At 47.1% G+C, this 24,438-nt stretch overlaps 1 protein-coding gene across 3 annotated transcripts in view; it reads left to right on the plus strand.

Moving 5' to 3' along the window:
- KIAA0586 (KIAA0586 ortholog) overlaps window positions 1–24,438 on the plus strand; it is a 587,996-nt gene that overhangs the window by 273,044 nt on the left and 290,514 nt on the right. The gene's annotated exons all lie outside the window — the stretch shown is intronic.

Below are 24,438 nucleotides of genomic sequence, written 5' to 3' on the forward strand. Positions count from 1 at the left end.
CCATAGAAGCAGGCTTCTGGGCCGCCACTGCCTTCAAGCCATACTCGACACTCACAGTCCGCTTTATATACCACACTTGGTGGCAGCTCCGCGCCTAAGTAGATCTTAAAGCCGAAACTGCTGCTCCCAGCTCGGCACGAACCGAACCGTTGATCCGAAACCGTTACCCTCAAAGCACAAGTCAGCGTTGACACCAGAACATTTCGATCCAATCGGAAGACCAGCCCGCGACCAAGTCAAACCAGCCCTCCAGAAATTAAAAAAGTAGCTTGATGCATGACAAAAACAGATTGTCATCCACCCTTGAACATGCTGCACTCTTACACAGCCTTTGATGTATCCAAGGCCTTCTAGAAGACAGCTCAGTTTTAAAGAAGCTCTAGAGTCCTCTCCTCTTCCAAAGCAAAACTCAGGATAAAGCTACCAGTCCTCTTCTGGACACTGGACTGCCTCCGACCTCTTATACTTCACTCAGATTCCCGTTGTCACCTTCCCCTACTTTACCTGACCCACTATCCTACACTACACAGGGGTCACCACACTCTGACACAGGGGGACACCCTGGAGTGGGGGGTGAGGGTGTGGTGGGTGATGGGGGGTACACACTTATGATGTACAAACAGGCAGACCCTTGGGACTCATATGATATAGATCCCCCTGGCAATTCTGATCCTGACCTCTACTCTACCCTCCCTTCTCCATCGGATGATATCTCCTCTTACCATAAGGAAACCGTCAAGGAGGACCTCCTCTTAGAGACTGTCATCTGCACATCACTCCACGCAGTATCTGCATATGCTAAAGGGGGTGCTCAAACCCACCCCCTGATATTTTCAAGGTGCCTGTTAAAGCCTGAGTAAGTATCCCATGGGTTGATAAAAAATACAAGACCTCACCATTAGACTATAGTGGCAGTCACCACTAAGTAGTTATAGTTAGGATCTATTTTATTTTTTTGTAAGTTTTTTTTTTTTTTTTTTACTTGCCTAGATCTGTGGCGCTGGTTGACGAATCTTCACAAAATGTTCCCCAGAAAGTCGCTGATCACGTCTGCTGCTGTCTGGAAAGTTTCAGGGTGAGCAGTCAAGCGGGGGCTGAGAAAAAGCAGGGGGGAGGGGGGAGTTCCCAAAACATGTTTTCCCCACTATTTTGTCTTGGGATTTTTAACAGAGATAGTGCTGAAATTACTGGAGGGAATTACACCAAATTTGGCAGAAAGGTAGCTCTTGGTCCAGAAAGTGACCTTTTTGTTATTTGGTTTAAATCCATTCAGTAGAGGTAGAGCAATTAAAGAAAAGCCAAATTTGTACATATAGGGACTTGAAGGATTCACAACCCCACCCAATCTCGTGCTGAGATCTGATTGGCTGCCAACACTTCAATAAGGAAGTGTTGGCAGCTATCTTTGCCACTTCTTTTTATTTTTCACCTTTTTTCTAGTTATCAGTGCCTGGTGAGAGCACGAGTTATAGTACACACACACACACACACACACACACACACACACACACACACACACACACACACACACACACACACACACACACACACACACACACACACACACACACACACACACACACCCCACACACCCCACACACCCCCCACACACACACACCACCCCCCACACACACACACCACCCCCCACACACACCCCCCACACACACACACACACACCACCCCCCACACACCACCCCCCACACACCACCCCCCACACACCACCCCCCACACACCACACACCACACACACACACACACACACACACACACACACACACACACCCCACACACCCCCCACACACACACACCACCCCCCACACACACACACCACCCCCCACACACACCCCCCACACACACACACCACCCCCCACACACCACCCCCCACACACCACCCCCCACACACCACCCCCCACACACCACACACCACACACACACACACACACACACCACCCCCCACACACACACACCACCCCCCACACACACACACACACACCACCCCCCACACACACACACACACACCACCCCCCACACACACACACACACACCACCCCCCACACACACACCCCCTTTGGAACTTTGATAGATTCACATGCTTGAATCATTCACCGCCATCGAGATGGGAGTCCCCATACCATGTAGTAGTAATACCATGATAAATATGAATCAAGAAGCCACTAATCCTTTCCATTTTGCCGTCCATCATAGTCAATTAAAAAAAGAGACCAAACTTATCCCTCAGCCAATCAGGCTGCACTGCCCTTTAGAACACTCCTGAGAAGCTCCACTCCCGCATATTTTGTACTGCACGTTGTACTAGGAAGTCTCCACTGAGCTCTGCTCAGCTTCCCAACATTTGGATACTTTATAGGACTACAGTTTCAGTTTCTCTACTGCTCTGAAGGTTACCTTCAGTACTCGCAGTTTCGCCTTATCAAAGGGCTAACATTGTGTCTGACAAGGAGAAGAAAAACCTCAAAAGACCCTGTAATACTACAGCAAAAAAAGGTTACATGCTGAGGACCCTCATCAAGACTACGTTTATTGCCTCTAACCAGTTCACTCCGCTGAAGATTATATGGTATGGCGTACCTTTTCTGCGAAAACTTTAAAGGACAGAGGCTGGCTATAGAAAAGCTTAAAACCAGGAAAAACCCAGTTTCAGACTCTGACAGTGAGGAATCCCCTACATCTTCTAGGAGATCCCTCAAGAGTGAGAGATCACCCCATTCTAGTTCCTCCTCAGAACAGCACTAAAATACCTCAAAATAAGACCACTTCAGGGTCTTGCAAAGGATGCAGCCCTTCCACGTCACCTCACAGATCTGGGCATTTATCAGTAAAGGAGAGAAAAGAACATTCTTCCTCCTGTGAAAGGTCGACAAAAATCCTCCTCTAAGCCGCCTACACCACCTCCTAAGGTCTCTCATGCTTTCAAAAAGCCTTCCCCAGCTCTGCCTGCCGTCAGGTCGTTGACGAGCACCCCACCATGGACAAGAGCGTTGAAGAACACCACACCGTCGCAACGACGCGAATGTATACGGCAACATCATCAACAAAGGCGACAGTCACCATCTCTTCTCTGCCTCCTTCTTGATGACGACATTGACAACGTCATCCGTGACTAAGCCGTCGATGACCTAGCCATCGATGACCTAGATGGGTTCTTCGTCATTGTCGACAACGCTGAAGGCCTGTCTCCTATCGATAACGATGATGGATAAAACCTCCACTCTGACGACTGCTCCGTTGACACCCCTGTCAACAGTCCTGGCGATGACCTCGTCGGTGCCCCTTCGATGACCTCGTCAAATCCATTGACGATGGGAAAAAAACTCAGGTGTCAAGAATCGACGCTATTGACCCCTAAGCACACCTCTCCTAGTAAGGTGACTCCCCTCATACCAACTCATTTGCTAAAGGAGGAAGAGGACTGTGATAATGAAAGTCCCTTTGGGATTGCGCATAGTCCCTCCCAGTTAAATATAAAATGCCAGGAGGAGGAGGAATATTATGACGAATATGATCAGCAATATTATACTTCGCAGGAGCAGCCATTCCAGGAGGAGATGGTGTGTATGCGGAGCTCTCTAGTCTCTGACTTGCAATTCATGTTGTTAGACTACAGGAAAAGATTTCTACCCACTTGAGAGACGATTCTTCAACCATCTATACCTGCTAGATCCCCAGCACCTCAATCAACCACCCAGCCTCAGAGGCCTACGTCTGTGCCTCACAACTCTCCATACACCATCCGCAGCTCTGCTTTATGACCCAGATACCTTGGCCAACGAACAAGAGGAAGAAGAGCTCTGTGACGTTCACAATAAATAGAATGACCATGTACTTGCTTCGCTATCGTCTGCTTCGCCAGTGAGGCCTCCTGAGGACATTGGAGGTTTCCATAATATACTTGACAGAGCTGCTAAAAGATTTGCACTTCTAACGCCATCCAAGCAGATGGACTGCTTCTTATGACTCTAAGTAGCCATTCCGGAAAAGTGTGCGCTTCATGCCTTTCGTCAACTACATATGGGAGGAGGGTTTAAAGGTATTGAGAAATCCTGCTACAGTCACCACAGTTTTCCACGGCTTGACAAGAAGAATAAAGCCCCGGAAGACGCTCCGGCCTTCCTTCTGGTCATCCACACCCAGCTTCCGTTATTGCTCAAGCAACTCATAGAAGATCTAAGAATACTTCACCCTGATTTCTGTGCCTCCTGACAAAGAGGGCAGACATTTAGACAACATTGGTAAACAGTTTGCATCTATGTCAAGTCTCACAGTGAGGGTGGCCAACTCTCTGGCGGTTTTGGACAGATGCGACAGACAATTATATGCTGATATCACCCCATACATAGATCAGCTTCCAGAAGAGGCCAAGCTGGAAGCAAAGAAGATCTTGCAAGAGGGAGAGAGAACATCAGCAGAAATTATGGACTAGGCCATGGATATCGCCACCACCGCATTTCATCAGCTTCCGGGTTCTGCTGAACTCGGGAGACTAGGCTGGTTAAAGGGTATGTCCTTTCGCCCGGAGGAACAGAATAAGATCTTAGATCTCTCCTTTAATGTACAAGCCTTGTTTGGCAAGCATGTTTATGAGGCTCTACAGTCGACTAAAACTGACACTGAAACAGCGGAGTCACTGGTACAGGGCAGTTCAGAAAGTCTTCCTTTTTGTGGAGCCAGAGAACGTGGAATGCATTCATATAAAGGAGGTTATCAACAATATAGTTCTCTTCCAGGGGATCTTCATCAATAGTCATAAACATTGAATATTCCCGCCCCCGTGCGGGGACCCCGGAGCGCATATAAAATACACACATATAATACATGTGTAACAAACAGTCATGCAGGCTATCATGTTAAAAACAGGCTAAAATGCTTTATTTCTATGAAGTTTTTTTTATTTTTTTTATATAATAAAGACTACAATAGAGCATAAATATCTACCCAAGCTCCTAAAACTAGGCTTAGGGAAGTAAGCAGCAGCAAACTCTAGAGAAAAAATAGAAAAAACTGCATTGAAAAACAATGAAGCATTCTTAGCCAATAGGCTGCATGCAGGTTAACACAGGAGAACCATAAAAACTTTGGCACCGTGCCTTTAAGACCCTGAGCACCTCCAGTATCCCACCATGCCTCAGGGGTGAAGGAAAGGTGACAGTTGGTTCACAGTTAGGTCAGTTCTTTTTTCCGGCTTCTTCTGAGAGGATCCTGGAGCATTGAGCTCTCAGTTTTTCTGAGTTTTTTCTCAGAAATATTCTTTAAAAAAGCGTTTTTTCACTTTTCACTCGACAAATAACATCTTTGTCTGAGCTAGGCAGGTTTTTCCTGACAGAAAAATGCCTTCACTTTTTGTCAAATGCCCTGCTTGTGGGAAGAAGAAGGCCCAGTCAGATCCCCACTCTCTGTGCATAGTGTGCCTGCCTCAGAGTCACTGCCCTGACACTTGTAAGTACTGCAAGAACATGTCTAAGAGGACTCTGAAAGACAGAGAGAAGATCCGGCTACATGGGCTTCAGGAGAGGCAAAGAACATCGTCCTCCTCACTTCCCAGACAACCAGAAGGCCATTCTCAGGAGAGAATGGCTCGGTCGACGTCAGCAGGTAGGAAAGTACCTGTTTGTTCACCGTCGACGTCGTCGCTACCACCGTCTCACCGGCATAGATCGCCGTCGACGGTGACACACCCGACGTCGAAGGAAACGGCGTTGAGGGAACATCAGCGCAGGGGCAGGTCTCCGTCGACGGCAGCCCGCCGATCGACGTCGAGCCATCGCCGGCGTGCCCGGCCGCCGTCAAAGGCTGTGCGCCCCCCGACGTCAGGACACACGACGTCGAAATCACCACGACGGCACGAGAGACATCCGCCGTCGACCTCCCACCGCTCCACGTCGAGGCACACGACGGCGAGCAGGTCGAGGTCCAAGGATCGCCGTTTGACGTCAAGGCACTCAACGTCGAAGGCAAGAGCAACCGGCTGGGCGCCCTTCGACGTCGAAACAGCCATCGACGTCGGCTCAGGTTTTACCTGTCTCACAGGGAGCAGAACATCGCCCCACGCCAGACAAGGCGCCATCTCCAGTGGTCTCCATACCGAGCGACTCTTCTCGGTCAAGAGCGGCATCATCTGGGCATGTCTCGCCCATCAATCTATCTCCGAGATGGCTGGAGAGCCTTAACAGACCAGCGGCCTCCCCAGATTCGCAATATTCGCGAATGTATTCACCTACTGCCTCCCTGCCAAGAACGCCATCACCGACAGCCAGGGCAGAACGGGCTCGTTCTGCTCCTCGCCAACCGACAGCGAGGCCTAGGCGCTCTGCTACAGCGTCTCGCAGCAGGTCTCGCTCTCAACGAAGATCCAGGTCTCGGTCAAGAAGATCATCACCCTCTTGGTCTTCATCAGGTTCATCTGTCAGGCGTTACTCACCCACCCTAACAGATTCACCACCTGCTAGAGTCTCACCGGTGGATGACATTACCACGTTCAACGAGGTGCTGCTAAGAGGAGCGCAGAAACTCAACATAGAGGTTCCAGAACCATCTACCTCTTCATCGGTCATCTTTGAGACTCTGCAACAGAGATCAGCGTCGAAAAAGTTGCTGCCTCTAGTGCCCGGTTTGTTGCAGCCAACCATGGACACTTTTCTGGCCCCAGCCTCGCTTAAGTCTGCCCCGGCTAGGATTCTTAAAAAATACAAGGCTCCCGAACAGGACCCTTTGTTCCTCAGGAAGGATCCGCCACCGGACTCGGTTATAATAGCTGCCGCCCGAAAGACCCACTCGGTGGCATCTTCATCCACGGTACCCCCGGATAAAGAGAGCAGGCATCTAGACTCTCTGGGGAGAAAGATATGCGGGACGGCGGCTTCGGCAATGAAAGTCTCCAGTGCGTCTGCGCTCCTGGGCAGGTATGATCGTTCTCTGTGGGACTCTCTCAGTAGATTCACAGAAAAATTGCCCAGAGAGGACAGACAAGATTTCCAGGAGATACTACAAGAAGGATGCCTGGTATCCAACCAGGTTATCAGCGCGGCAGCAGACGGGGCGGATTTGGCTGCTCATGGGTACGCACATGGAATCTGTGCAAGGAGATCTTCCTGGCTGGGGCTCACTGGTTTGAAACAGGAAGCACAACAACGCATCCTGAATCTCCCATTTGCAGGGAACTCTCTATTCGGTGCCCATGCAGACGAAGAGATGGCCCGCATGAAGACCGAGGTGGATACCATGAGGGCGGTGGGCCTGGAAAGAAAGAAAGATTTCAGGCGGAGGTACAGGCCGTATGACAGGCGCCCTTTCCAGCAGAGGGTTCAAACCCCTCATTGGTCGCAAAGGTCACAGCAACGACAGGGACGCCCTCTTTTTCAACAGAGAAACACAAGGGAGCGAGGGTCAAGTAGACCTCAACAGTCCACTCCGAAAGCACCCACCAAGCAATGAAATCTCGCTTCCCTCGGCACTGTACACCACTCTGGTGGGGGGAAGTATTACAGCTTATCGTTACGAGTGGCACTCTATCACAAGAGACAAATGGGTGCTCAATATTGTCGAACATGGCTATTCTCTTCTTTTCAAACAGCCTCCACCACGCTTGCCACCAACCAAAGACAATCCATCTCATCTCAGCTTGCTACGCAAGGAGGCTCTCGCCCTCCTAAAAAAGAATGCCATAGAAAAGGTTCCACCTGCACACAGGGGGTCTACTACCGTTACTTTCTGGTGGCGAAGAAGGGTCGAGAGGGCGTTTTCAGGCCAATTCTGGACCTACGGCTGCTGAACAAATACATAAGGAAGCAGAAGTTCAGAATGCTAGCGCTTCACCAGATTTTCCCTCAACTGCATCAGGGAGACTGGATGTGCTCCGTCGACCTGCAGGATGCGTACTTTCACATCCCAATAGCTCCCAAACATCGAAAATTCCTGCGCTTCCCAGTAGCGTTACAGCATTACCAGTTCAGAGTTCTACCCTTTGGCCTGAAATCTGCCCCAAGAGTTTTCTCGAAATGTATGGCAGTGGTGGCGGCGCATCTTCGAAGACAAAGGATATACATATATCCATACCTAGACGACTGGCTACTGAAGGCTTCTTCTCCGGAGCAGGCGAGAAGCCATCGGGACATTGTACTAGGAGTTTGCGAAGCTCTAGGTCTTCAGGTCAATTACCAGTAGTCAACCTTGATTCCAACACAGAATCTTCACTACCTAGGAGCTATCATAAACACAGAACTCCAAAAAGTGTATCCTTCGGAGGAACGACTATCCTCAATAGACAGGAAGTGTCAGGACCTGTTGAGAGCCAACGCACCTACGGCACGTCAGGTGACATCGCTGCTGGGCTCCATGGCATCATGCATTTTTATTGTCCCAAATGCCAGACTTCACATGAGACCCCTCCAAGAGGCATTGGAGACCAACTGGAGCCAGAGAACAGGTCACTGGGAGGACACGGTGCAGCTACCGGCGGTAGCACTTCAGTCATTGAGATGGTGGATGCACAGACCTCACCTGTCAGTGGGTGCTCCGTTTCACCAGGTGCTTCCATCCGACACCCTAGTAACGGATGCGTCTCTTCAGGGATGGGGGGCTCATCTGGGTCCCTTTCAAGCGCAGGGTCTGTGGTCAGACAAAGAAAAGCAGTACCACATCAATCTGCTAGAACTCAGAGCGGTCCATCTGGCTCTCAAGTCTTTCATGCCACTAATTCAGGGGAAAACGCTCTTGATACAGACGGACAATACAACCACGATGTATTATTTGAAAAAACAGGGAGGAACGAGGTCCCTACCCCTATCGCGAGAGTCCCAAGCGATATGGCATTGGCTCCTGGCCAGAGGAATGTCAATTACAGCGGCTCACCTGCCAGGTCAGCAAAACGTGGAAGCAGATTTTCTGAGCAGACACCTAGAGGACGCTCACGATTGGGTCCTACACGGCGAAGTCGCAGAATACATCTTCGCGCAATGGGGTCTGCCTCAACTGGATCTCTTCGCAGACGAAGTAAACAAGAAATGCCCAGACTTTGCATCCAGGTTCTACCGTCCGGGATCTCGAGGGAATGCCCTGTTGATCGACTGGTCAGGGATATTTCTCTACGCTTTTCCGCCGATTCCCCTCATTCCGGCAGTGATCAGCAAACTTTACAGATCCAGGACCAGAATGATTCTTATAGCACCACAATGGCCCCGACAATTCTGGTACACAGATCTCCTCAACCTCACAGGAGGCTGCCGTGCAGACCGGATCTTCTGAGCAGAATGGAGGGCAGGATTCTACATCCCAACCTACCATCTCTGAGCTTAACAGCATGGCTCCTGAATTCCTGCAGTATGGGCACCTAGAGCTCTCGCAGGAGTGCATGAACATCTTGAAAGAGTCCAAACGGCCTTCCACGCGGCGTTCTTACGCTTTTAAGTGGAAGAGATTTTACATATGGTGCTGTCAGCAAGGTCATAATCCCATACGGGCGCAGGAGTATGTCATACTGTCCTATTTGCTTCATCTAGCGAAGTCCGGTCTGCAGGTATCATCTATTAAGGTACATTTGTCTGCTATTACAGCCTATCGCAAGTCGCCTTCTCAGGAATCCTTCTTTACAAAACCTGTAGTCAAGGATTTCTTAGAAGGTTTGAAGAAAGTTTTTCCGCCCATTCAGAGACCTTCTCCTCCATGGGAACTGAACATAGTCTTGGCAAAACTTATGGGCCCTCCTTTTGAGCCTATACATAAGGCCTCTTTACAACACCTTACGTGGAAGACGGCTTTTCTAGTGGCCATTACTTCAGCGAGGAGGGTCAGTGAAATTCAGGCCTTGTCTTCAAAAGAACCGTACACGGTTTTTCATGACAATAGAGTGGTTCTACGAACTCATCCATCTTTCCTTCCGAAGGTGGTGTCAGAATTCCATATTAATCAGACCATATCTTTACTGATGTTCTTTCCCAATCCGGAGACTCCGGCAGAGAAAGCATTGCACTCATTAGACTTGAAAAGAGTGCTGAAATTTTATCTGGACAAGACAAAATCGATTAGACACTCTAACCGCTTGTTTGTAAACTATGGTCATTTGAGGACAGGAGAGGCAGCATCTAAGCGAACAATATCAAGATGGATAGTTTCTTGTATTGTTAATACTTACCAGCTAGCTAATAAACAATTACTAGCGCGGCCTAGAGCGCATTCCACAAGGGGAAAAGCGGCTACTGCTGCCCTCCTTAACAATGTTCCGATATCTGAGATTTGTAAGGCTGCTACATGGAAGTCTGTCCATACGTTTACTAGACATTACTGTTTAGACTCAGATGCAAGAGCGGATGCCCAAGTGGGGCAGGCCTCTCTAAGAAATCTATTTGCGTAAGACATATCTATTCCTGCACTTCTATCGGACAGTCCGCTGGATTTAGGGATGGGCTTGCTAATCTATTCAATGTTTATGACTATTGATGAGGATCTCCTGGAAGAGAAGGATAAGTTACTTACCTGTAAATCCTAGTTCTCTTCCAGGGGTATCCTCATCAAAGTCATAAACAACCCACCCTCCTCCCCAGACGCACGTCTCCTAGAAGTGCAGGACAGACTGTATTTTGAATCAGTTATGCATATTGTCACCGTAAAAAGAACTGACCTAACTGTGAACCAACTGTCACCTTTCCTTCACCCCTGAGGCATGGTGGGATACTGGAGGTGCTCAGGGTCTTAAAGGCACGGTGCCAACGTTTTTATGGTTCTCCTGTGTTAACCTGCATGCAGCCTATTGGCTAAGAATGCTTCATTGTTTTTCAATGCAGTTTTTTCTATTTTTTCTCTAGAGTTTGCTGCTGCTTACTTCCCTAAGCCTAGTTTTAGGAGCTTGGGTAGATATTTATGCTCTATTGTAGTCTTTATTATATAAAAAAAAAAAAAAAACTTCATAGAAATAAAGCATTTTAGCCTGTTTTTAACATGGTAGCCTGCATGACTGTTTGTTACACATGTATTATATGTGTGTATTTTATATATGCTCCGGGGTCCCCGCACGGGGGCGGGAATATTCAATGTTTATGACTTTGATGAGGATACCCCTGGAAGAGAACTAGGATTTACAGGTAAGTAACTTATCCATATCCCTCTTACACATCAACCATCCAGCAGTTTTTGCCTCAGTACACCGAAAGACAACCCCCACAAGCAGCATACAACCAACCTATGCCCAGGGGGTAACCAGCTCATCAGGGAAAAGAGACTGTTTGTCGCCAATGATCTATCCAAGGCTCCAGCTACCACTATTCCATCAGATCTCATATTAGGGAGCAAAATATCTCATTCCTCCATCGGTGGAAGGATAGAACATCGGACCAATGGGTCCGGGACCTTGTTCTTTTCAGACACACTCTACAGTTTGTCCATATTCCACCACTCAACCCTCCACACAAGCTCACTCCCAAGCATATCTGAATCAGCTCAAAGTGGAGGTCAACATCATGCTCCAGAAAGGGGCAATAGAGAGGGTTCCCCTTTCCCAACACGGAAAAGGATTCTACTCCTGTTTCTTTGTAAATCACAAAAAGTGGAAGGAATGGTCTATCCTCGATCTCTGAGATTTAAACTTATATTTCAAGAAATAATCATTCCTCATGATAATGCTACAAGAAATCGTCCCCTGCTTAAACAATGGGGATTATATGCAAGATGCGTACTTTCATAACCCTATCCACCCTACCCACAGACAATTCCTAAGATTCATAGTAGCCGGCAGATACTGCTAGTTTCGGGTTCCTCCCTTTGGTCTAAAATCAGCCCCCAGGATGTTCACAAAGTGCCTCGCATATGTGGGCGCGTTCTTAAAAAAAAAAAAAAAAACAGAAGCACCAAATCTTCCCGTACTTGGACGACTGTCTCGTCAAGGCAAAGTCCTCCCAGGCAGCACACTGCAGAAAGACAACAAAGGCTAATTGCATTGGCAAAGGCCACTCAGAAAAAAGGTATCTTTCAGTACGCCTTTACAAATCGTTACTGGGGATGATGTCCTTGTGCATCCCACTGGTATTGTTCTGCAGATTACGGGTGCATCCCCTCCAAGAGGAACTAAGCCTCCAATGGATTCAAGCCACAGGCGGTTTCAATGATCTCATCACAATCACTCCATTCTTGGTCAAAACCCTAGGTTGGTGGACTCAAAAGAAAAAAACACCTCTGTCTGCCTCTCCTTCCTCTCTTGGTCATCACTACCGACGCCTCGCTGGAAGGATGTGGAGCATACCTTTAGGACCTACGAGTCAGTGGCAAGTGGCAGATATCTCATCAGCATTCGCACATCAATCTCCTCAAGCTGAAAGCAGTTCATCTGGCCCTGCATGCTTTCCTCCACAGGATTGCCAACTCAGAGGTTCTCATAAGGAAGGACAATACCACCACAATGCACTGCCTGAACAAGCAGGAAGGTACGAGGTCTCTTCTCCTTTCTCGAGAATCGCAAGACGTTTGGAATTGGGCCATCACACACAGGGTGCATTTACGTGGAGAGCACATCTCAGGGAAACAGAAGGAGGTAGCGCATACTCTCAGCAGAATGAAATCAGCTTGTCACAAGTGGGAGCTAGACCAGGAGACAGTCAAGAACATGTTCTCCCAGTGGGGAACACCTCTTCACCACCCCACTAAACAACAAATGCCGATTCTTCGCAAGCTGGCTTCACCATCCAGGATCATGGGGGAAATGCATTTTCGATGGCATGGTACAGAATCTTTGCTTATACCAAAGGTACTCGCCAAGATGAAGATCGAGCCCTGCACACTGTTCTTAATGGCCCCAGCGTGGCTTCGCCAGCACTGGTTTACAGAGCTTCTCCTGCTCGCAGTGTAACCTCACATCCCATTAAAGGTCTCACCCTACCTTCTGACCAAGAACAAAGGTCAAGTTTTGCATCCAAATCCAGAATCTCTTCACTTATCAGCATGGCTCCTGAGCACAATGAGCTTGCTCATCTGAATATCTGTCAGGTGCAGGGACATACTTTCCAGGGCAATGTTACCAGCACAAAACGTACTCTCGTAAGTAGAAGAGATTCTGTTTATGGTGCCAACAGCAACAGATGCATCCACTGTCTTCCTCACCAGAGCAGATATTACTCTACCTATTGCAATTGGCAGACTCAGGCCTAGCTCATGCCTCTATCAGGGTTAACCTGGCTGCCATTTCTTCTTTTAGACGTTTACAAAGGACACTCTCCTTATGGTCCTCAAGACTCATCATGCAATTCCTGAAAGGGGCTCTTCAGGGTCTTCCCACCATTCTGACCTCCCACTCCTTCGTGGCATCTCAACAGAGTCCTCCCATAGCTCATGAACAGCCATTCGAGCCTATTCACAGGTCCACTTTAAAGAGTCTATCCTGGAAGGTAGGCCTCCTGGTGGCTCTGACATCACCTCGACGGGTCAGTGAGAGCCAAGCCTTGACAATTTAGGAACCTTTCTTGCAGCGTACAAACCTATGAATCGTACCTAAAGTCACTTCGGACTTCCATATCAAGGAGCTGGTTATTCTGAAGACCTTCTTTCCAAATCCTTCAACACCAGAGGAAAGCGCTTTTCATTCTTTAGATGTTGAGGTGCATCAAATTCTACCTTGACAGGATCAGATCTTTCCGTAAGACTAACCAGTTATTTGTTGCTTATAGTACACCAAGAAAGGGCCAACCCCTTTCTAAACAAAGGTTTGCGAGATGGATATCTGCTGCAATTGGATTTTGCCACCAGGCGGCAGGCAAGCCATTACACATTTCTGTCCGAGCTCACTTTACGAGGGCTGTGTCGACCTCAACTGCACTGTTTGCAGGGAAACCCTTCCAGGACATTTGCACAACAGCTACCTGGAAGAATTTACATACCTTTATGCAACGTTACTGTCTCGATTCCACTCCTCAGGGGGAGGCAGTGTTGGGCCAGGCGGTCTTAAGACAACTTTTCTGGTAAAGGTGAGCTATCTTCCCACCATCCTTGTTTAGTTCTGCACATTGTTTGCATGTATGGATGTAAAACGCAAACTGTTTATATGCTGCATAGTTTCTGGTAAAAGATGTACGCAGTTGTGTTTCACTTTATGTCTGGATATTTGCTTACATATTTGGTTGGTATTCTTTTAAGGTACTCACATATGGCATTACAATTGCCTCACTACTGCTTTGTGCTCTGATTCAAGCATGTGAAGCTATGAAAGTTCGAATGCTGGAGTAAGAAAATAAGTTACTTACCTGTAACTGTAGTTCTCCAGTATTGGAATCTCCTTCCCTGAGGCGCTCTTCTTTCCCTTCTAATATGCTTCTCCCACACTTGTGCTATAGAAAATTTGAAGGACTGGAGCTTCTCTCAGGGGTGTTCTAAAGGCCATTGCAGCCTGATTGGCTGTGGGATGTTTGGTTTCCTTTTTAAATTGACTGATAGACTGCAAAATTGAAGGGCCTAGGGCTTTCTTCCTCTACCTTTATCATGGTATTACTATTACATGGTACCGGGGACTCCCATCTTGACGATGGGGAATGATTCAATATTATTCAAGCATGGAATACTACAGTTAAGTAACTTATTTTCATATTAGAAGCCAGCTCCCACCAGATTCCTTAGTGGTTCATACCGCTTGTAAGAGGGCGAAAGCTCAGGGCACGACAATGCTTCTCCGTTGTACAAAGAGAGTAAAGAAAAAATGCGGATGGTAAATGAGTTGCAACACAACTTTGCTATCAATGGCGCAGCGCCAATTCCATTGATTTTCTCTCTAGATATGATTGATCCCACTGGAATAAAATAAAGAAGTTCCTACAAAACCTCTTGAAGGAGCACCGTAAAAAGGGCAGGGAGTTGATCATAGAGGGCAAACTGATTTCTAATACAATCATCAGATGTGCCCTAGATGCAGCTGACACTGCTGCTCGAGGGGATTAACTCAAACCTCCTCCTCTGCAGGCATGCCTGGCTCCATGTCTTCGGCTTCAAACCAGATGTACAGCAGCATGTCCTCAACCTGCCCTTTGATGGGGGACATGCCTTTGGACCTCAGGTTTAACGAGATGCTGGAAAAAATAAAAAAAAGACACAGAAACAGCAAATGCCATTAGTGCCTTACAGACTCCTTCCTCATGTGGGTCCTTTCAGTGCTCTTCTTATCTCAGAGGCTCCAAGACTTTCTCCCCTGAAGCCTCTGCGTCCTTTCACTTGCCAGTCTGCCCAACCAAATTCCACCAAGGGCTACTTCAGAGGTGCCTATCGTGGAAATAGCACCAAAGTAGCTCCCCCAAGGGAGATGCCCCAGCCAAACAATGACTTGCTGCTCCCCTCCCCCCGATCACACTACACCTGTCAGGGGACAGCTGCAGATGTTCTATAGTGCTTGGCAACACATCACCTCAGATCGGTGGTTCGGTATGGAATGTTTTTTAGTCAATAAAAACCATAAACATTATTAAAATGCACAATTGAGACCGCAATAAATAAATATAGTTGGAAATAGAATAGCCGGTCATATGCAATCAGTATGCAGGAGTGCAACCAACTAGTTCTGACATTATCAGCGTATGCAAATTAGCGCATAAAGTGCAGCCGTGCAGATCTTCTCTCTTATTTGGACAGTAGCAAAAAGATGAAAGTCCTTAAATCTTGATTCTATCTTGCGTCCTATAATGGTAGTGCAGTAATACAATAATGGCAAACGCCTATACAGTGTGCAAAATTACACAGTGGGTTCAAAAAGTGGTAATGCTTAAATATAAAGCTGGCGAGAACTATGCTGTGTGCACAATTGTACGAATTAAACAGCCTTGCTGATATTTAGTCATAAAAACTGTTTGGATAGAGTCAGGCTGGTATCCAACCTGGCAGCATAGGGACCCAACATGCTTAAATTGTCCCTAGCAACCCGCCGTAATATTGATGGATTTCAGGATTCCTATCAAAACCCCTTCCTAATCGTCCATCTTAACCCCTGTCTGAGTTTGTGAATTCATTTTGGCAAGAGATTTAAAGATGTCCAAGAACTGTACCAATCGAATATTGAGCATTATATTCCTTGGATCTAATGACACAAATATAGCTATCTGTACGACCTAATCCCTAGTGCATTAAAAAAACATTGTGCATACTTCTTCGCTGTTGGCCTAGTGCATGGCACATACAGATGACATGCTGCAATGTTTCCCCTGCCTGATGGCATCTGACGCCCTTTGACCGTTTTCCCTCCACTTTGGAGAGAAGTCCATAGTTGAAATATCACCAAGTCTCAGTAGTTTCTGTTTAATCTTCAGGGGGTAGATGGCTTCCAGGAGGGGGCGCCCTCTTTGGGCATGGTAGGATTTCAACACCAGCCACCCATGCAAACGCTTGGCCATTTTATCTTTGTCGTCCAGCCAACTTTGCAATTTAATGGGTTTATTTACTGCTGTTCTAAATGCTTGGCCAGAGTTTGAGGTACTATTTGTATTCACAGTTCTCCCTTTGAAGGTTGATTTCAGACCAGACTAAATTGACCAATGAACCCACGTCGGCTGACCGCAATTTATGGCAGCATTTGACGAATGCCGCAGGCATTGCAAGTGACTGCTTTACTAGTAAGAACTCCAGCCTAACTTGGGCACGAGATGCAGACCTCGGTAGCCGGAAGATTAGTTTATAGGATCTTACCACAACTTTGTCAAGGAGGCTGGCCTCTGCACCTATCAATATTTCTGCTCCATATGAGAGAGCAAGTATGAGTTTAGCCTTCATTACTGTGGCTGAAGATTGTGCCCCCTAATAGATTTTGCTAGCATTGTGAAGGCTTAATTCAGAACTTGTGCTTTCCCCTTAATCTCCTCTCTTTGAGGTACAAATGTAGCTCTTGAATACACATATTCAGGAGTTTCATCAATTGTCTCTCTGCTAAGGTACCATTTGTATTGGTGGAATGACTTTAGTCCTTTTACGATTTATTCCCATTCCCATTATTGTCTTCTGCGTATGCTGCAAGGCAGTCCAGTAATCTCTGCAGGCCTAATCTAGTATTCTAAGCAGTACAGAACATCTGCATACAAGATATTTGACAGTGACTGGCCACTAAGGCTCTGGTGTGGGATACCTGCCCACCTTATTCTGAGGAGAGGTCTGCAATGTATAAATTAAAGAGTAGGGGTGCTAAGACGCATCTTTGTTTTAGTCCGGTTGATGTTTTCGCTTCTCTTGACAGGTGGGTGCCGTCCCCAAGCTTGTTCTTAACCCACGTGAATATAGCAGTCCTAATGACCCTCAAAATGTTTGGCAGGATCCCCCACTGTTGGAGTTTTGCCCATAGCTTGCAGCATGGGACTCAGTCAAATGCTACCTTGAAGTCATCAAAACACACATACAAGAGGGTGCCTGAAGGTTTTCGCTCTACTTAGGATCAGACCCACTGCTATAACGTTTGCTAATGTTCGTTGGCTCTTTGTAAACCTGGTTTGGTTGAATGGGAGTCTGCTTGTATCTGATGCCCATGCTTCCAGGTCATTGAGTAACAAAGTTAAAAAATACTTAAGATCTGCATCCAAGAGCGCCATTAAAGGGAGGATGCAACACCTCCCTTAAACATGGGATGTATAATTGAACATTTCCAAGTTTCAGGGATGACTCCTTCTGCCAAAATAAAGTTAAATGCCACGACCAGGAAGATGGCCCACCTCAAGAGCGAGTGCTTGAGGAGCGCTTGTGATATGTCATTTGGACCAGGGGCACAGTAAGATCTAGATTTTTTGATGAACATAATGATGTCTGTGAATGTATATACTGTGTGTGCCAAGGAGTCAGTGGTCCAGTTGTCCACCTAGAGCAGATCTAGATTGATTTAATCATGAGTGCTTCCTTAAAAGTTGGACTTCAAGTGTTCGACCAAGTCACCTTCACTTATGTTTGCGTTATGGGCTGGCTTTAGGCCTTTTATGATGTTATTAATAAGATTCCAGAATTTTTTTGAGTCATTTAATTTTGAGGCATGTAGTAGTTGAGCCCATAGCGCTTCCTCTTTATCTCTTTTAAAGGCCCATATATCCGTTTTCATTAATCTTCCCTCATTGCGCAATCCCTTTAGTAGATTCTCGTCCCCTGGGGTTCATTGTAATTTCTTAAGCAGTCTTTCTACAGTGGCTCTTCTCAAACGTGTGGATCATGCCATGACTGTGCTTTTAAGGCACCTGAGTTGCACTCCCTTATTCACTCCACTGGCAGGATGTTTTTTTGTCATTTCCTCTGTCATTGCTTCCCATACTGATGTCAAGTTGGAGCCCTCTGCAACCATAATCTCTAAGGAGACCGCTGCTTCCTCTGCCTGATCCTTAATCACACTGGAGGTCCACTTTAGGCATTACAGGTTATCGGTACAAATATCTCCGGCTAGGACTATTGCAACCTCATGCTCACTCAAAGAGGTTCCTACCATGATTATCTGCAGATGATGATTGCTCTCCTGGCGGTGAGATATACTAAGGTCCCACACTTTATTATAGAATAGAACATTTACCAGGGTGTAGTCTAAGAAGGAGACTGACTTACCGAATGCCCTAGTCCAAGTTGGAAGTGTATCGCCTGGCCTGCGGCCATTTAAGACAAAAAGGCCAAGTTGCTCACACTCTTCAACTAATTTTTCTCCAGTCTTATCTTTCTGATTGTAATGAGGCATATTCTGAACTGGGAGGAGCCTAATTACCTCTGCGTGCACCTCATTTGGATATTGAAATAAATTGAGATAAAAATCTCCTGAAACTAACCAGTAGGGTGGATGGCACTTATTTTTTAAATGAAGCATGTGTATGGCGAGCGTGTCTGCAGTTGCAGACTTTCTCTTGGGATTAATAAACATTCACAAGGACCAAGTATTTGTGTAAGTATTTAGCACAACCATTCATACGCATGACCAGGAGGCATGGGTCGTATATATGCAGTTCTGTGATCTTGGCAGACAAGTTGGTGTTAATATAAATCAACAAGCCACCTTTTGCCCTTCCAAAGGGGCTGCTTTTCTTGTCCAGCTTTCTAAATACCTGGTGAGTAGAATACTGACTTGGGCCCAGGCATCTCGTACCATTATTATATCAAATACGCTTAGGTAGTCTGCAACGGTAGGGTTTCCATTTTCGTCTGTAGCTCCCCTATGTCCCAGGAGCAGATTTTTAGGCCGTCCCAATCAGTTACTACCGGCTGGACTGGAGTTCAATCTTCCCAATTTGCTGCCCTGGATAGGGCTGTGGGCAGCCAGATCAGTGGGTGTTAGACATCATCCAACACAGTTACTGCTTAGAGATCCCCTCCACAATGCCCAACATACCGTCCATAGACATACCCTCTCCCTAGACCATCAGCGTCTGCTTCAGCAAAAGTTTCAAGCGGTCCACATCCCACAACACCTAGAGAGCTCGGGAGTGTATTTTCTATACTTCTTCATTCCCAAAAAAGACAGGTCGCTCAGGCCCATTCTGGACCTCAGACCCCTAAACAAGTACATTCTATACTTCCATATTGTTGCCCTTCAGAATGTCATACCTTTGTTTCAGCTAGGTGACTTCATGGCGGCACTGAACCTCATGGATGCCTACTCCCACGTTCAGATTTATCTGGTACATCAGCGCTACCTCCGGTTTGTGGGAAGTAAGTGATCTGCATTGCCAGTTTAGAGTGTTCCATTTCGGGGTCACCACCGCATCCACAGTCTTTACAAAATGACTTGCGGTAGCAGCAGCGCATCTGCGAAAACAGGATGTCCATGTATTTCCATACCTAGACGATAGACTGATGAAGAGTGCAACACAACTAAAGTGTCATGCACACACTCAAGCCACAATAGATCTACTGCACACATTGGCCTTCACCATCAATGCTGTGAATTCCCATGTCTAGGACCTTCATGTTCAGCGATATCTGGGAGCTATCCTCAATGCAGAGGTCAGCAAAAGCATATCCCAGTCCAGCAAGACTACAGTCTTTCCAAGCGTTGTTTCCTCTTTTTCAGCCAAATCAATAGGTCACTGTAAGGCCAGTCATGCACCTGTTACTGATGATGGCCTCCTGCCATAGTACCTCGCGCAGGATTGCACATGCATCTGCTGCAGGAATGCTTAATGCAGCAGTGGTCTCAAAAGGAGTGTCATTGGGAAGATCTAGTGTTGATCAGCCCCCGCACCCATCACTCTCTGCAGTGGTGGAACACCAACAACTTGCTATGGGAACAGCCCTTTCTCGACCCATTTCTGCAGATCACTGTCACAACGCACACATCCCTCAGTGGGTGGGTGGGTGAAAGGGGGGCACACTTACAAAATCTGTCCAGGACCAGTGGGGTCCCACTCTCAGAGACCTCCAAATCAACAATCTGGAGTTGCTAGCTGTTCATCCAACCCTCAAGGCCTTCCTTCACACATAGTGGGCAAGGTAGTCCTTCTACGGACAGACAACATGGCAGCCATGTCCTACATCCAGAAGATGGAAAGGCACCTGCTCCCCTCTACTTTCTCAATTAGCTCAGTCAGTCTGGTAGCGGGCTCTCCACTACAGGATTCACTTGTTGGTGTAATACCTCCTGGGAGTGGACAATGACTTTGCCGACTTTTTCAGCAGGATGCAGCAACAAGAAGCCACCCAGCAGTCCTCGTTTGCTACTTGCAGCTATGGGGGTTTCCAGGCATAGACCTTTCCGCAACAGCAGGAAGCGCAAAATGCTCAAACTTCCCCTCCAGATTCCCACACCCACAGTCCATAGGCAGTGCACTGTGGATGAACTGGTAAGAGATATTTGGCTATGCTTTTCCTCCTCTCCCCATCATTCCATTCCTGGAAGCTGAGACAAATCTCGCTCACCCTCATCCTAATGGCTCCTACTTGGGCCACACAACCATGGTTCACCACTTTCCTCGACCTTTCTGTGGTTTCACATGAGAGGCTCACCAGCAGGCCAGACCTTTTCATGTGGACCCATGGAGAAATCAGACATCCCAACCCCAAGAGTCTCAGCCTTGTGATTTGGCTCCGAGGTCTTAGAATTTGGCTGTCTCAGTCTGCCCCTAGAATGCATAAAAAATCTTATTAAGAAACATGCAGGCCAACTCCTCCTGCCTGCTATGCTGCCAAATTGAAGAGATTGATCTGTTACTGTCTTTCCAAACCATGTTGGCCCTCTGGCAGCCACAGTTCAGAACATCATTTTTTTACATTCTTCACCTCCGAACATGTGGTCTAGCTTTCACTTCCATTCAGCTACACCTGGCAGCTGTAGCTAAATATCTCCATAATAGGCAACATGTGTTGCTATTCAGAATTGCAGTCATGAAAGCTTTTATGGAGGGACTCAAACATGTCATTACTCCCCAGGTGCCCCCAGCCCTGGTGTGGAACCTTAATATTTCCTCACAAAACATATGGGTACCTCTTCCAGCCCCTCTAGTCATGTCCCTTAAATTTTCTTTCTTGGAAGGTAGCTTTTTTTTTTTAGTAGCCATCACATCACTAAGACGTGTTAGTGAGCTCCAAGCTTTAACATTAGAAGAACTTTCAAGGTCATAGAGATAGACTGGTCCTTTGTAGCAACCCTAAATTTCTTTCAAATGTGGTTTCTCCTTTCCACCTTAACCAGTCTATAGAACTTCCAGTCTTCTTTCCACAACCTGAATCAGTTGCCGAAAGGGCTCATCATACCTTAGACAGCAAGCGACACCTAATGTTCTAGATAGATAGAACAAAGCAGTTTCAAAAAAGCAACTGATGGTTACTTTTTCTGAACCAAATAAAAGAGAGGCCTTATCCAATATCAGGCATAGCCAGAAGGATAGTCAAATGCATCCAAACTTGTTATGTGAATTCTAAGAGAGTTTTGCCTGCTGCTCCTAGAGCCCATTCCACCAGAAAGAAAGGGGCCTCTATGGCAATCCCAATAGCTGACATTTGTAAAGCAACAACTTGGTCTACACCACACACTTTCACAAAGCACTACTGTATAGATGTATAAGCCCACCAACAAGCACATTTTGTCCAGACTGAACTACATACCCCTTTTCAGTATTCTGAAACATTCACAGGCTAGCCACTGCTTAGGGGAGCACTGTTTTTCAGTCTATGCACAGCATCCTCCACCCTCCTCCCCGGATGCCTTTGGCTGTTCGAGTTACCATTATTTTCTGCTTCCCTTGCATGGTAATTTCTCTATTTCTCTCTCAGCAAGTGAATTTACACCTCTTCAAGCCCAACAGATGCTTGCAGAGAAAGTATCATTTTTCTTCCCATAATACAATTTCCCTTTAATAATGTATTAGACTTTTTTTCATTAATGAGCCAGTTCTAAGAAAACCTATTTTCAGAACAATATCTTACTTTTAACCCCTTTTAGTTGCAAATTAGTTATCATTTGATAGCAAAGCTTCCAGGGGATAAGAAACACCTGAAGATTTAATAGTATGCCAAATCATAGTTTTGACTACATTTTTGATCACCCAACCTCAGGAGGAAGCAATGCTCATGTCATAGTTGCCTGTGCCTCTAGGTGAGCCCTGAGTTCAGAATTCATATGACTTGCACCACTCTCCATATTCACCCTGTTCCTGACTCCTGTGTATATTTTAAGGGCTGACATACGTTCTACCCACGATTGAACAGTCTCAGAATTTTTATCCACCTATTCTAGTTTTTTAAAGATGGCCCCAAGAGATGCAATCATCTCTTTGTTCTCGGCAAGATCTCCTCCTATTGACCCTTTGCCTCCTTCACTCCCTGTGGCCACTTTTCTGCTAACAATAAAGGTATTGACAAGTTCCTTTTTTCTGTTTTTGTGGTGCTTGCCTGCCATTTTTAACACTGTGGAAGTATTCACCTGTCACACTATGGTAAGTGCCATCCAGAAGCTGGTTGAAATGCTCCTCCTAATCTGGGGTTTGTCTCCCCCTATTGCCACTGCTCTGGACACCAAAGCCACACTGGTCCCCCGGGCAGTGCCACCTTTATTTGACTGGCACTCTCCAGCAGCTTGAGTCCAACTTCGACTTCCTCAGTGGTGTCGTAGGACATCTTTTCCTGACAATCACACCATACCCCACTCTCAGCATAGGTGCAGGTCCACCTTGGTCCTCAACCGCCAGTTGGTCAATATCTTTTTCATTTCTTTTTTGTAAGCATTCCATCCATCACTTTTTTGCATACTTTAGTGTATCGCCCTAAGTAGGGCAGGTATGCCCAGATGTGGGTCCTGTGGAACCAAGTTGTACCCAGCTGATGAGTTCATAACTAGGGGGAAACCAGGCCTGGGTTGCTTGTGTTAGGATCGGGCAGGACCTGGCGTGGCAGTTTGAGCTGGACTGTTTGTGTTTAAGCAGAGTCAAGACTGATTTGCACATAGCTGGATCCAAACTAAGATGACAAGGTGTCCCTTTTTTGGGCCGTGGTCAGGCCGCCAGTCCACCTTTCGGGACACCGGAACTGCTGTGGCCTGTTTTTTGGTGCTAGTTTGGCATTTTGCGCCACAGTGTGGCACAAGAAGCACATTTCGTGCTCCGGTTCGCGCCGCGGCCCTTGGCAGCCTCCCTGACTTTCCCTTCCCACTTACCTTACTTGGGTCCTTTTTCTTTTTTCTTCTTTTTCTTCTTCACGTCTTCTTTCTCCTTGGCCGTTCATATTATCTTCTTCTGGGGTGGTTGTCTTCCCAGCATGCCTTGTTCCTTTTCCTTTTCTACTTGGCTTTCTTTCTCATTCATTTGTATGTGGCTTTTCCTAATCCAAGATGGTGTTGTACGTTCTTCCTGTTGAGCCACTTCCTGTTACATGATATATAAGCACTGCAGTTCTCTCCTTCCTTGCGTTGCCAACACTTCCGTCCTGGTGATGATCTTCGCTCCTGTTTGCAGTTTCTTCTTGCTCCTGTATTTTTCCCTGTGGATTTGATTTCTATTTTTGTCTTTTTCATTGTTTTTCCTCTTTTTTCAGGAGTTCCTGTTAAAGAGGTTTTTTTCCCCCCATTACTTGGGTTTTTCCTCTAGGACTCCTTCTGGAGGGTACGGTCTGCCTTGGCGTTTTTCTAGTCAGCAGCACCGTGGCTACTAGAAGGAGTCGCCCTTATCTTGGCCAGTCCTGAACCAGTAAGAAACCAGGGGGGTCATTATGACATTGGCGGGCGGCGAACCGCCGTGCGGCCCCCATTACGACATTCCCGCTGGGCCGGCGGGGATGAGGCCGCAACATAGGAGCCGGCTCCTAATGGAGCCGGCGGTGTTGCGGCCGTGCGACGGGTGCAGTTGCACCCATTGCGCTTTTCACTGTCCGCTATGCAGACAGTGAAAAGCTGGCCGGGGCCCTGTTAGGGGGCCCCTGCACTGCCCATGCCATTGGCCCCAGGTCACCCCTTACCACCAGCCTCTTCCTGGCAGTGCAAACCGCCAGAAACAGGCTGGCGGTAGGGGTGTCATAATCCCCAGGGCAGCGCTGGGGC

The sequence above is a fragment of the Pleurodeles waltl genome, chromosome 9 (assembly GCF_031143425.1).
Source record: "Pleurodeles waltl isolate 20211129_DDA chromosome 9, aPleWal1.hap1.20221129, whole genome shotgun sequence".
NCBI lineage: Eukaryota > Metazoa > Chordata > Amphibia > Caudata > Salamandridae > Pleurodeles > Pleurodeles waltl.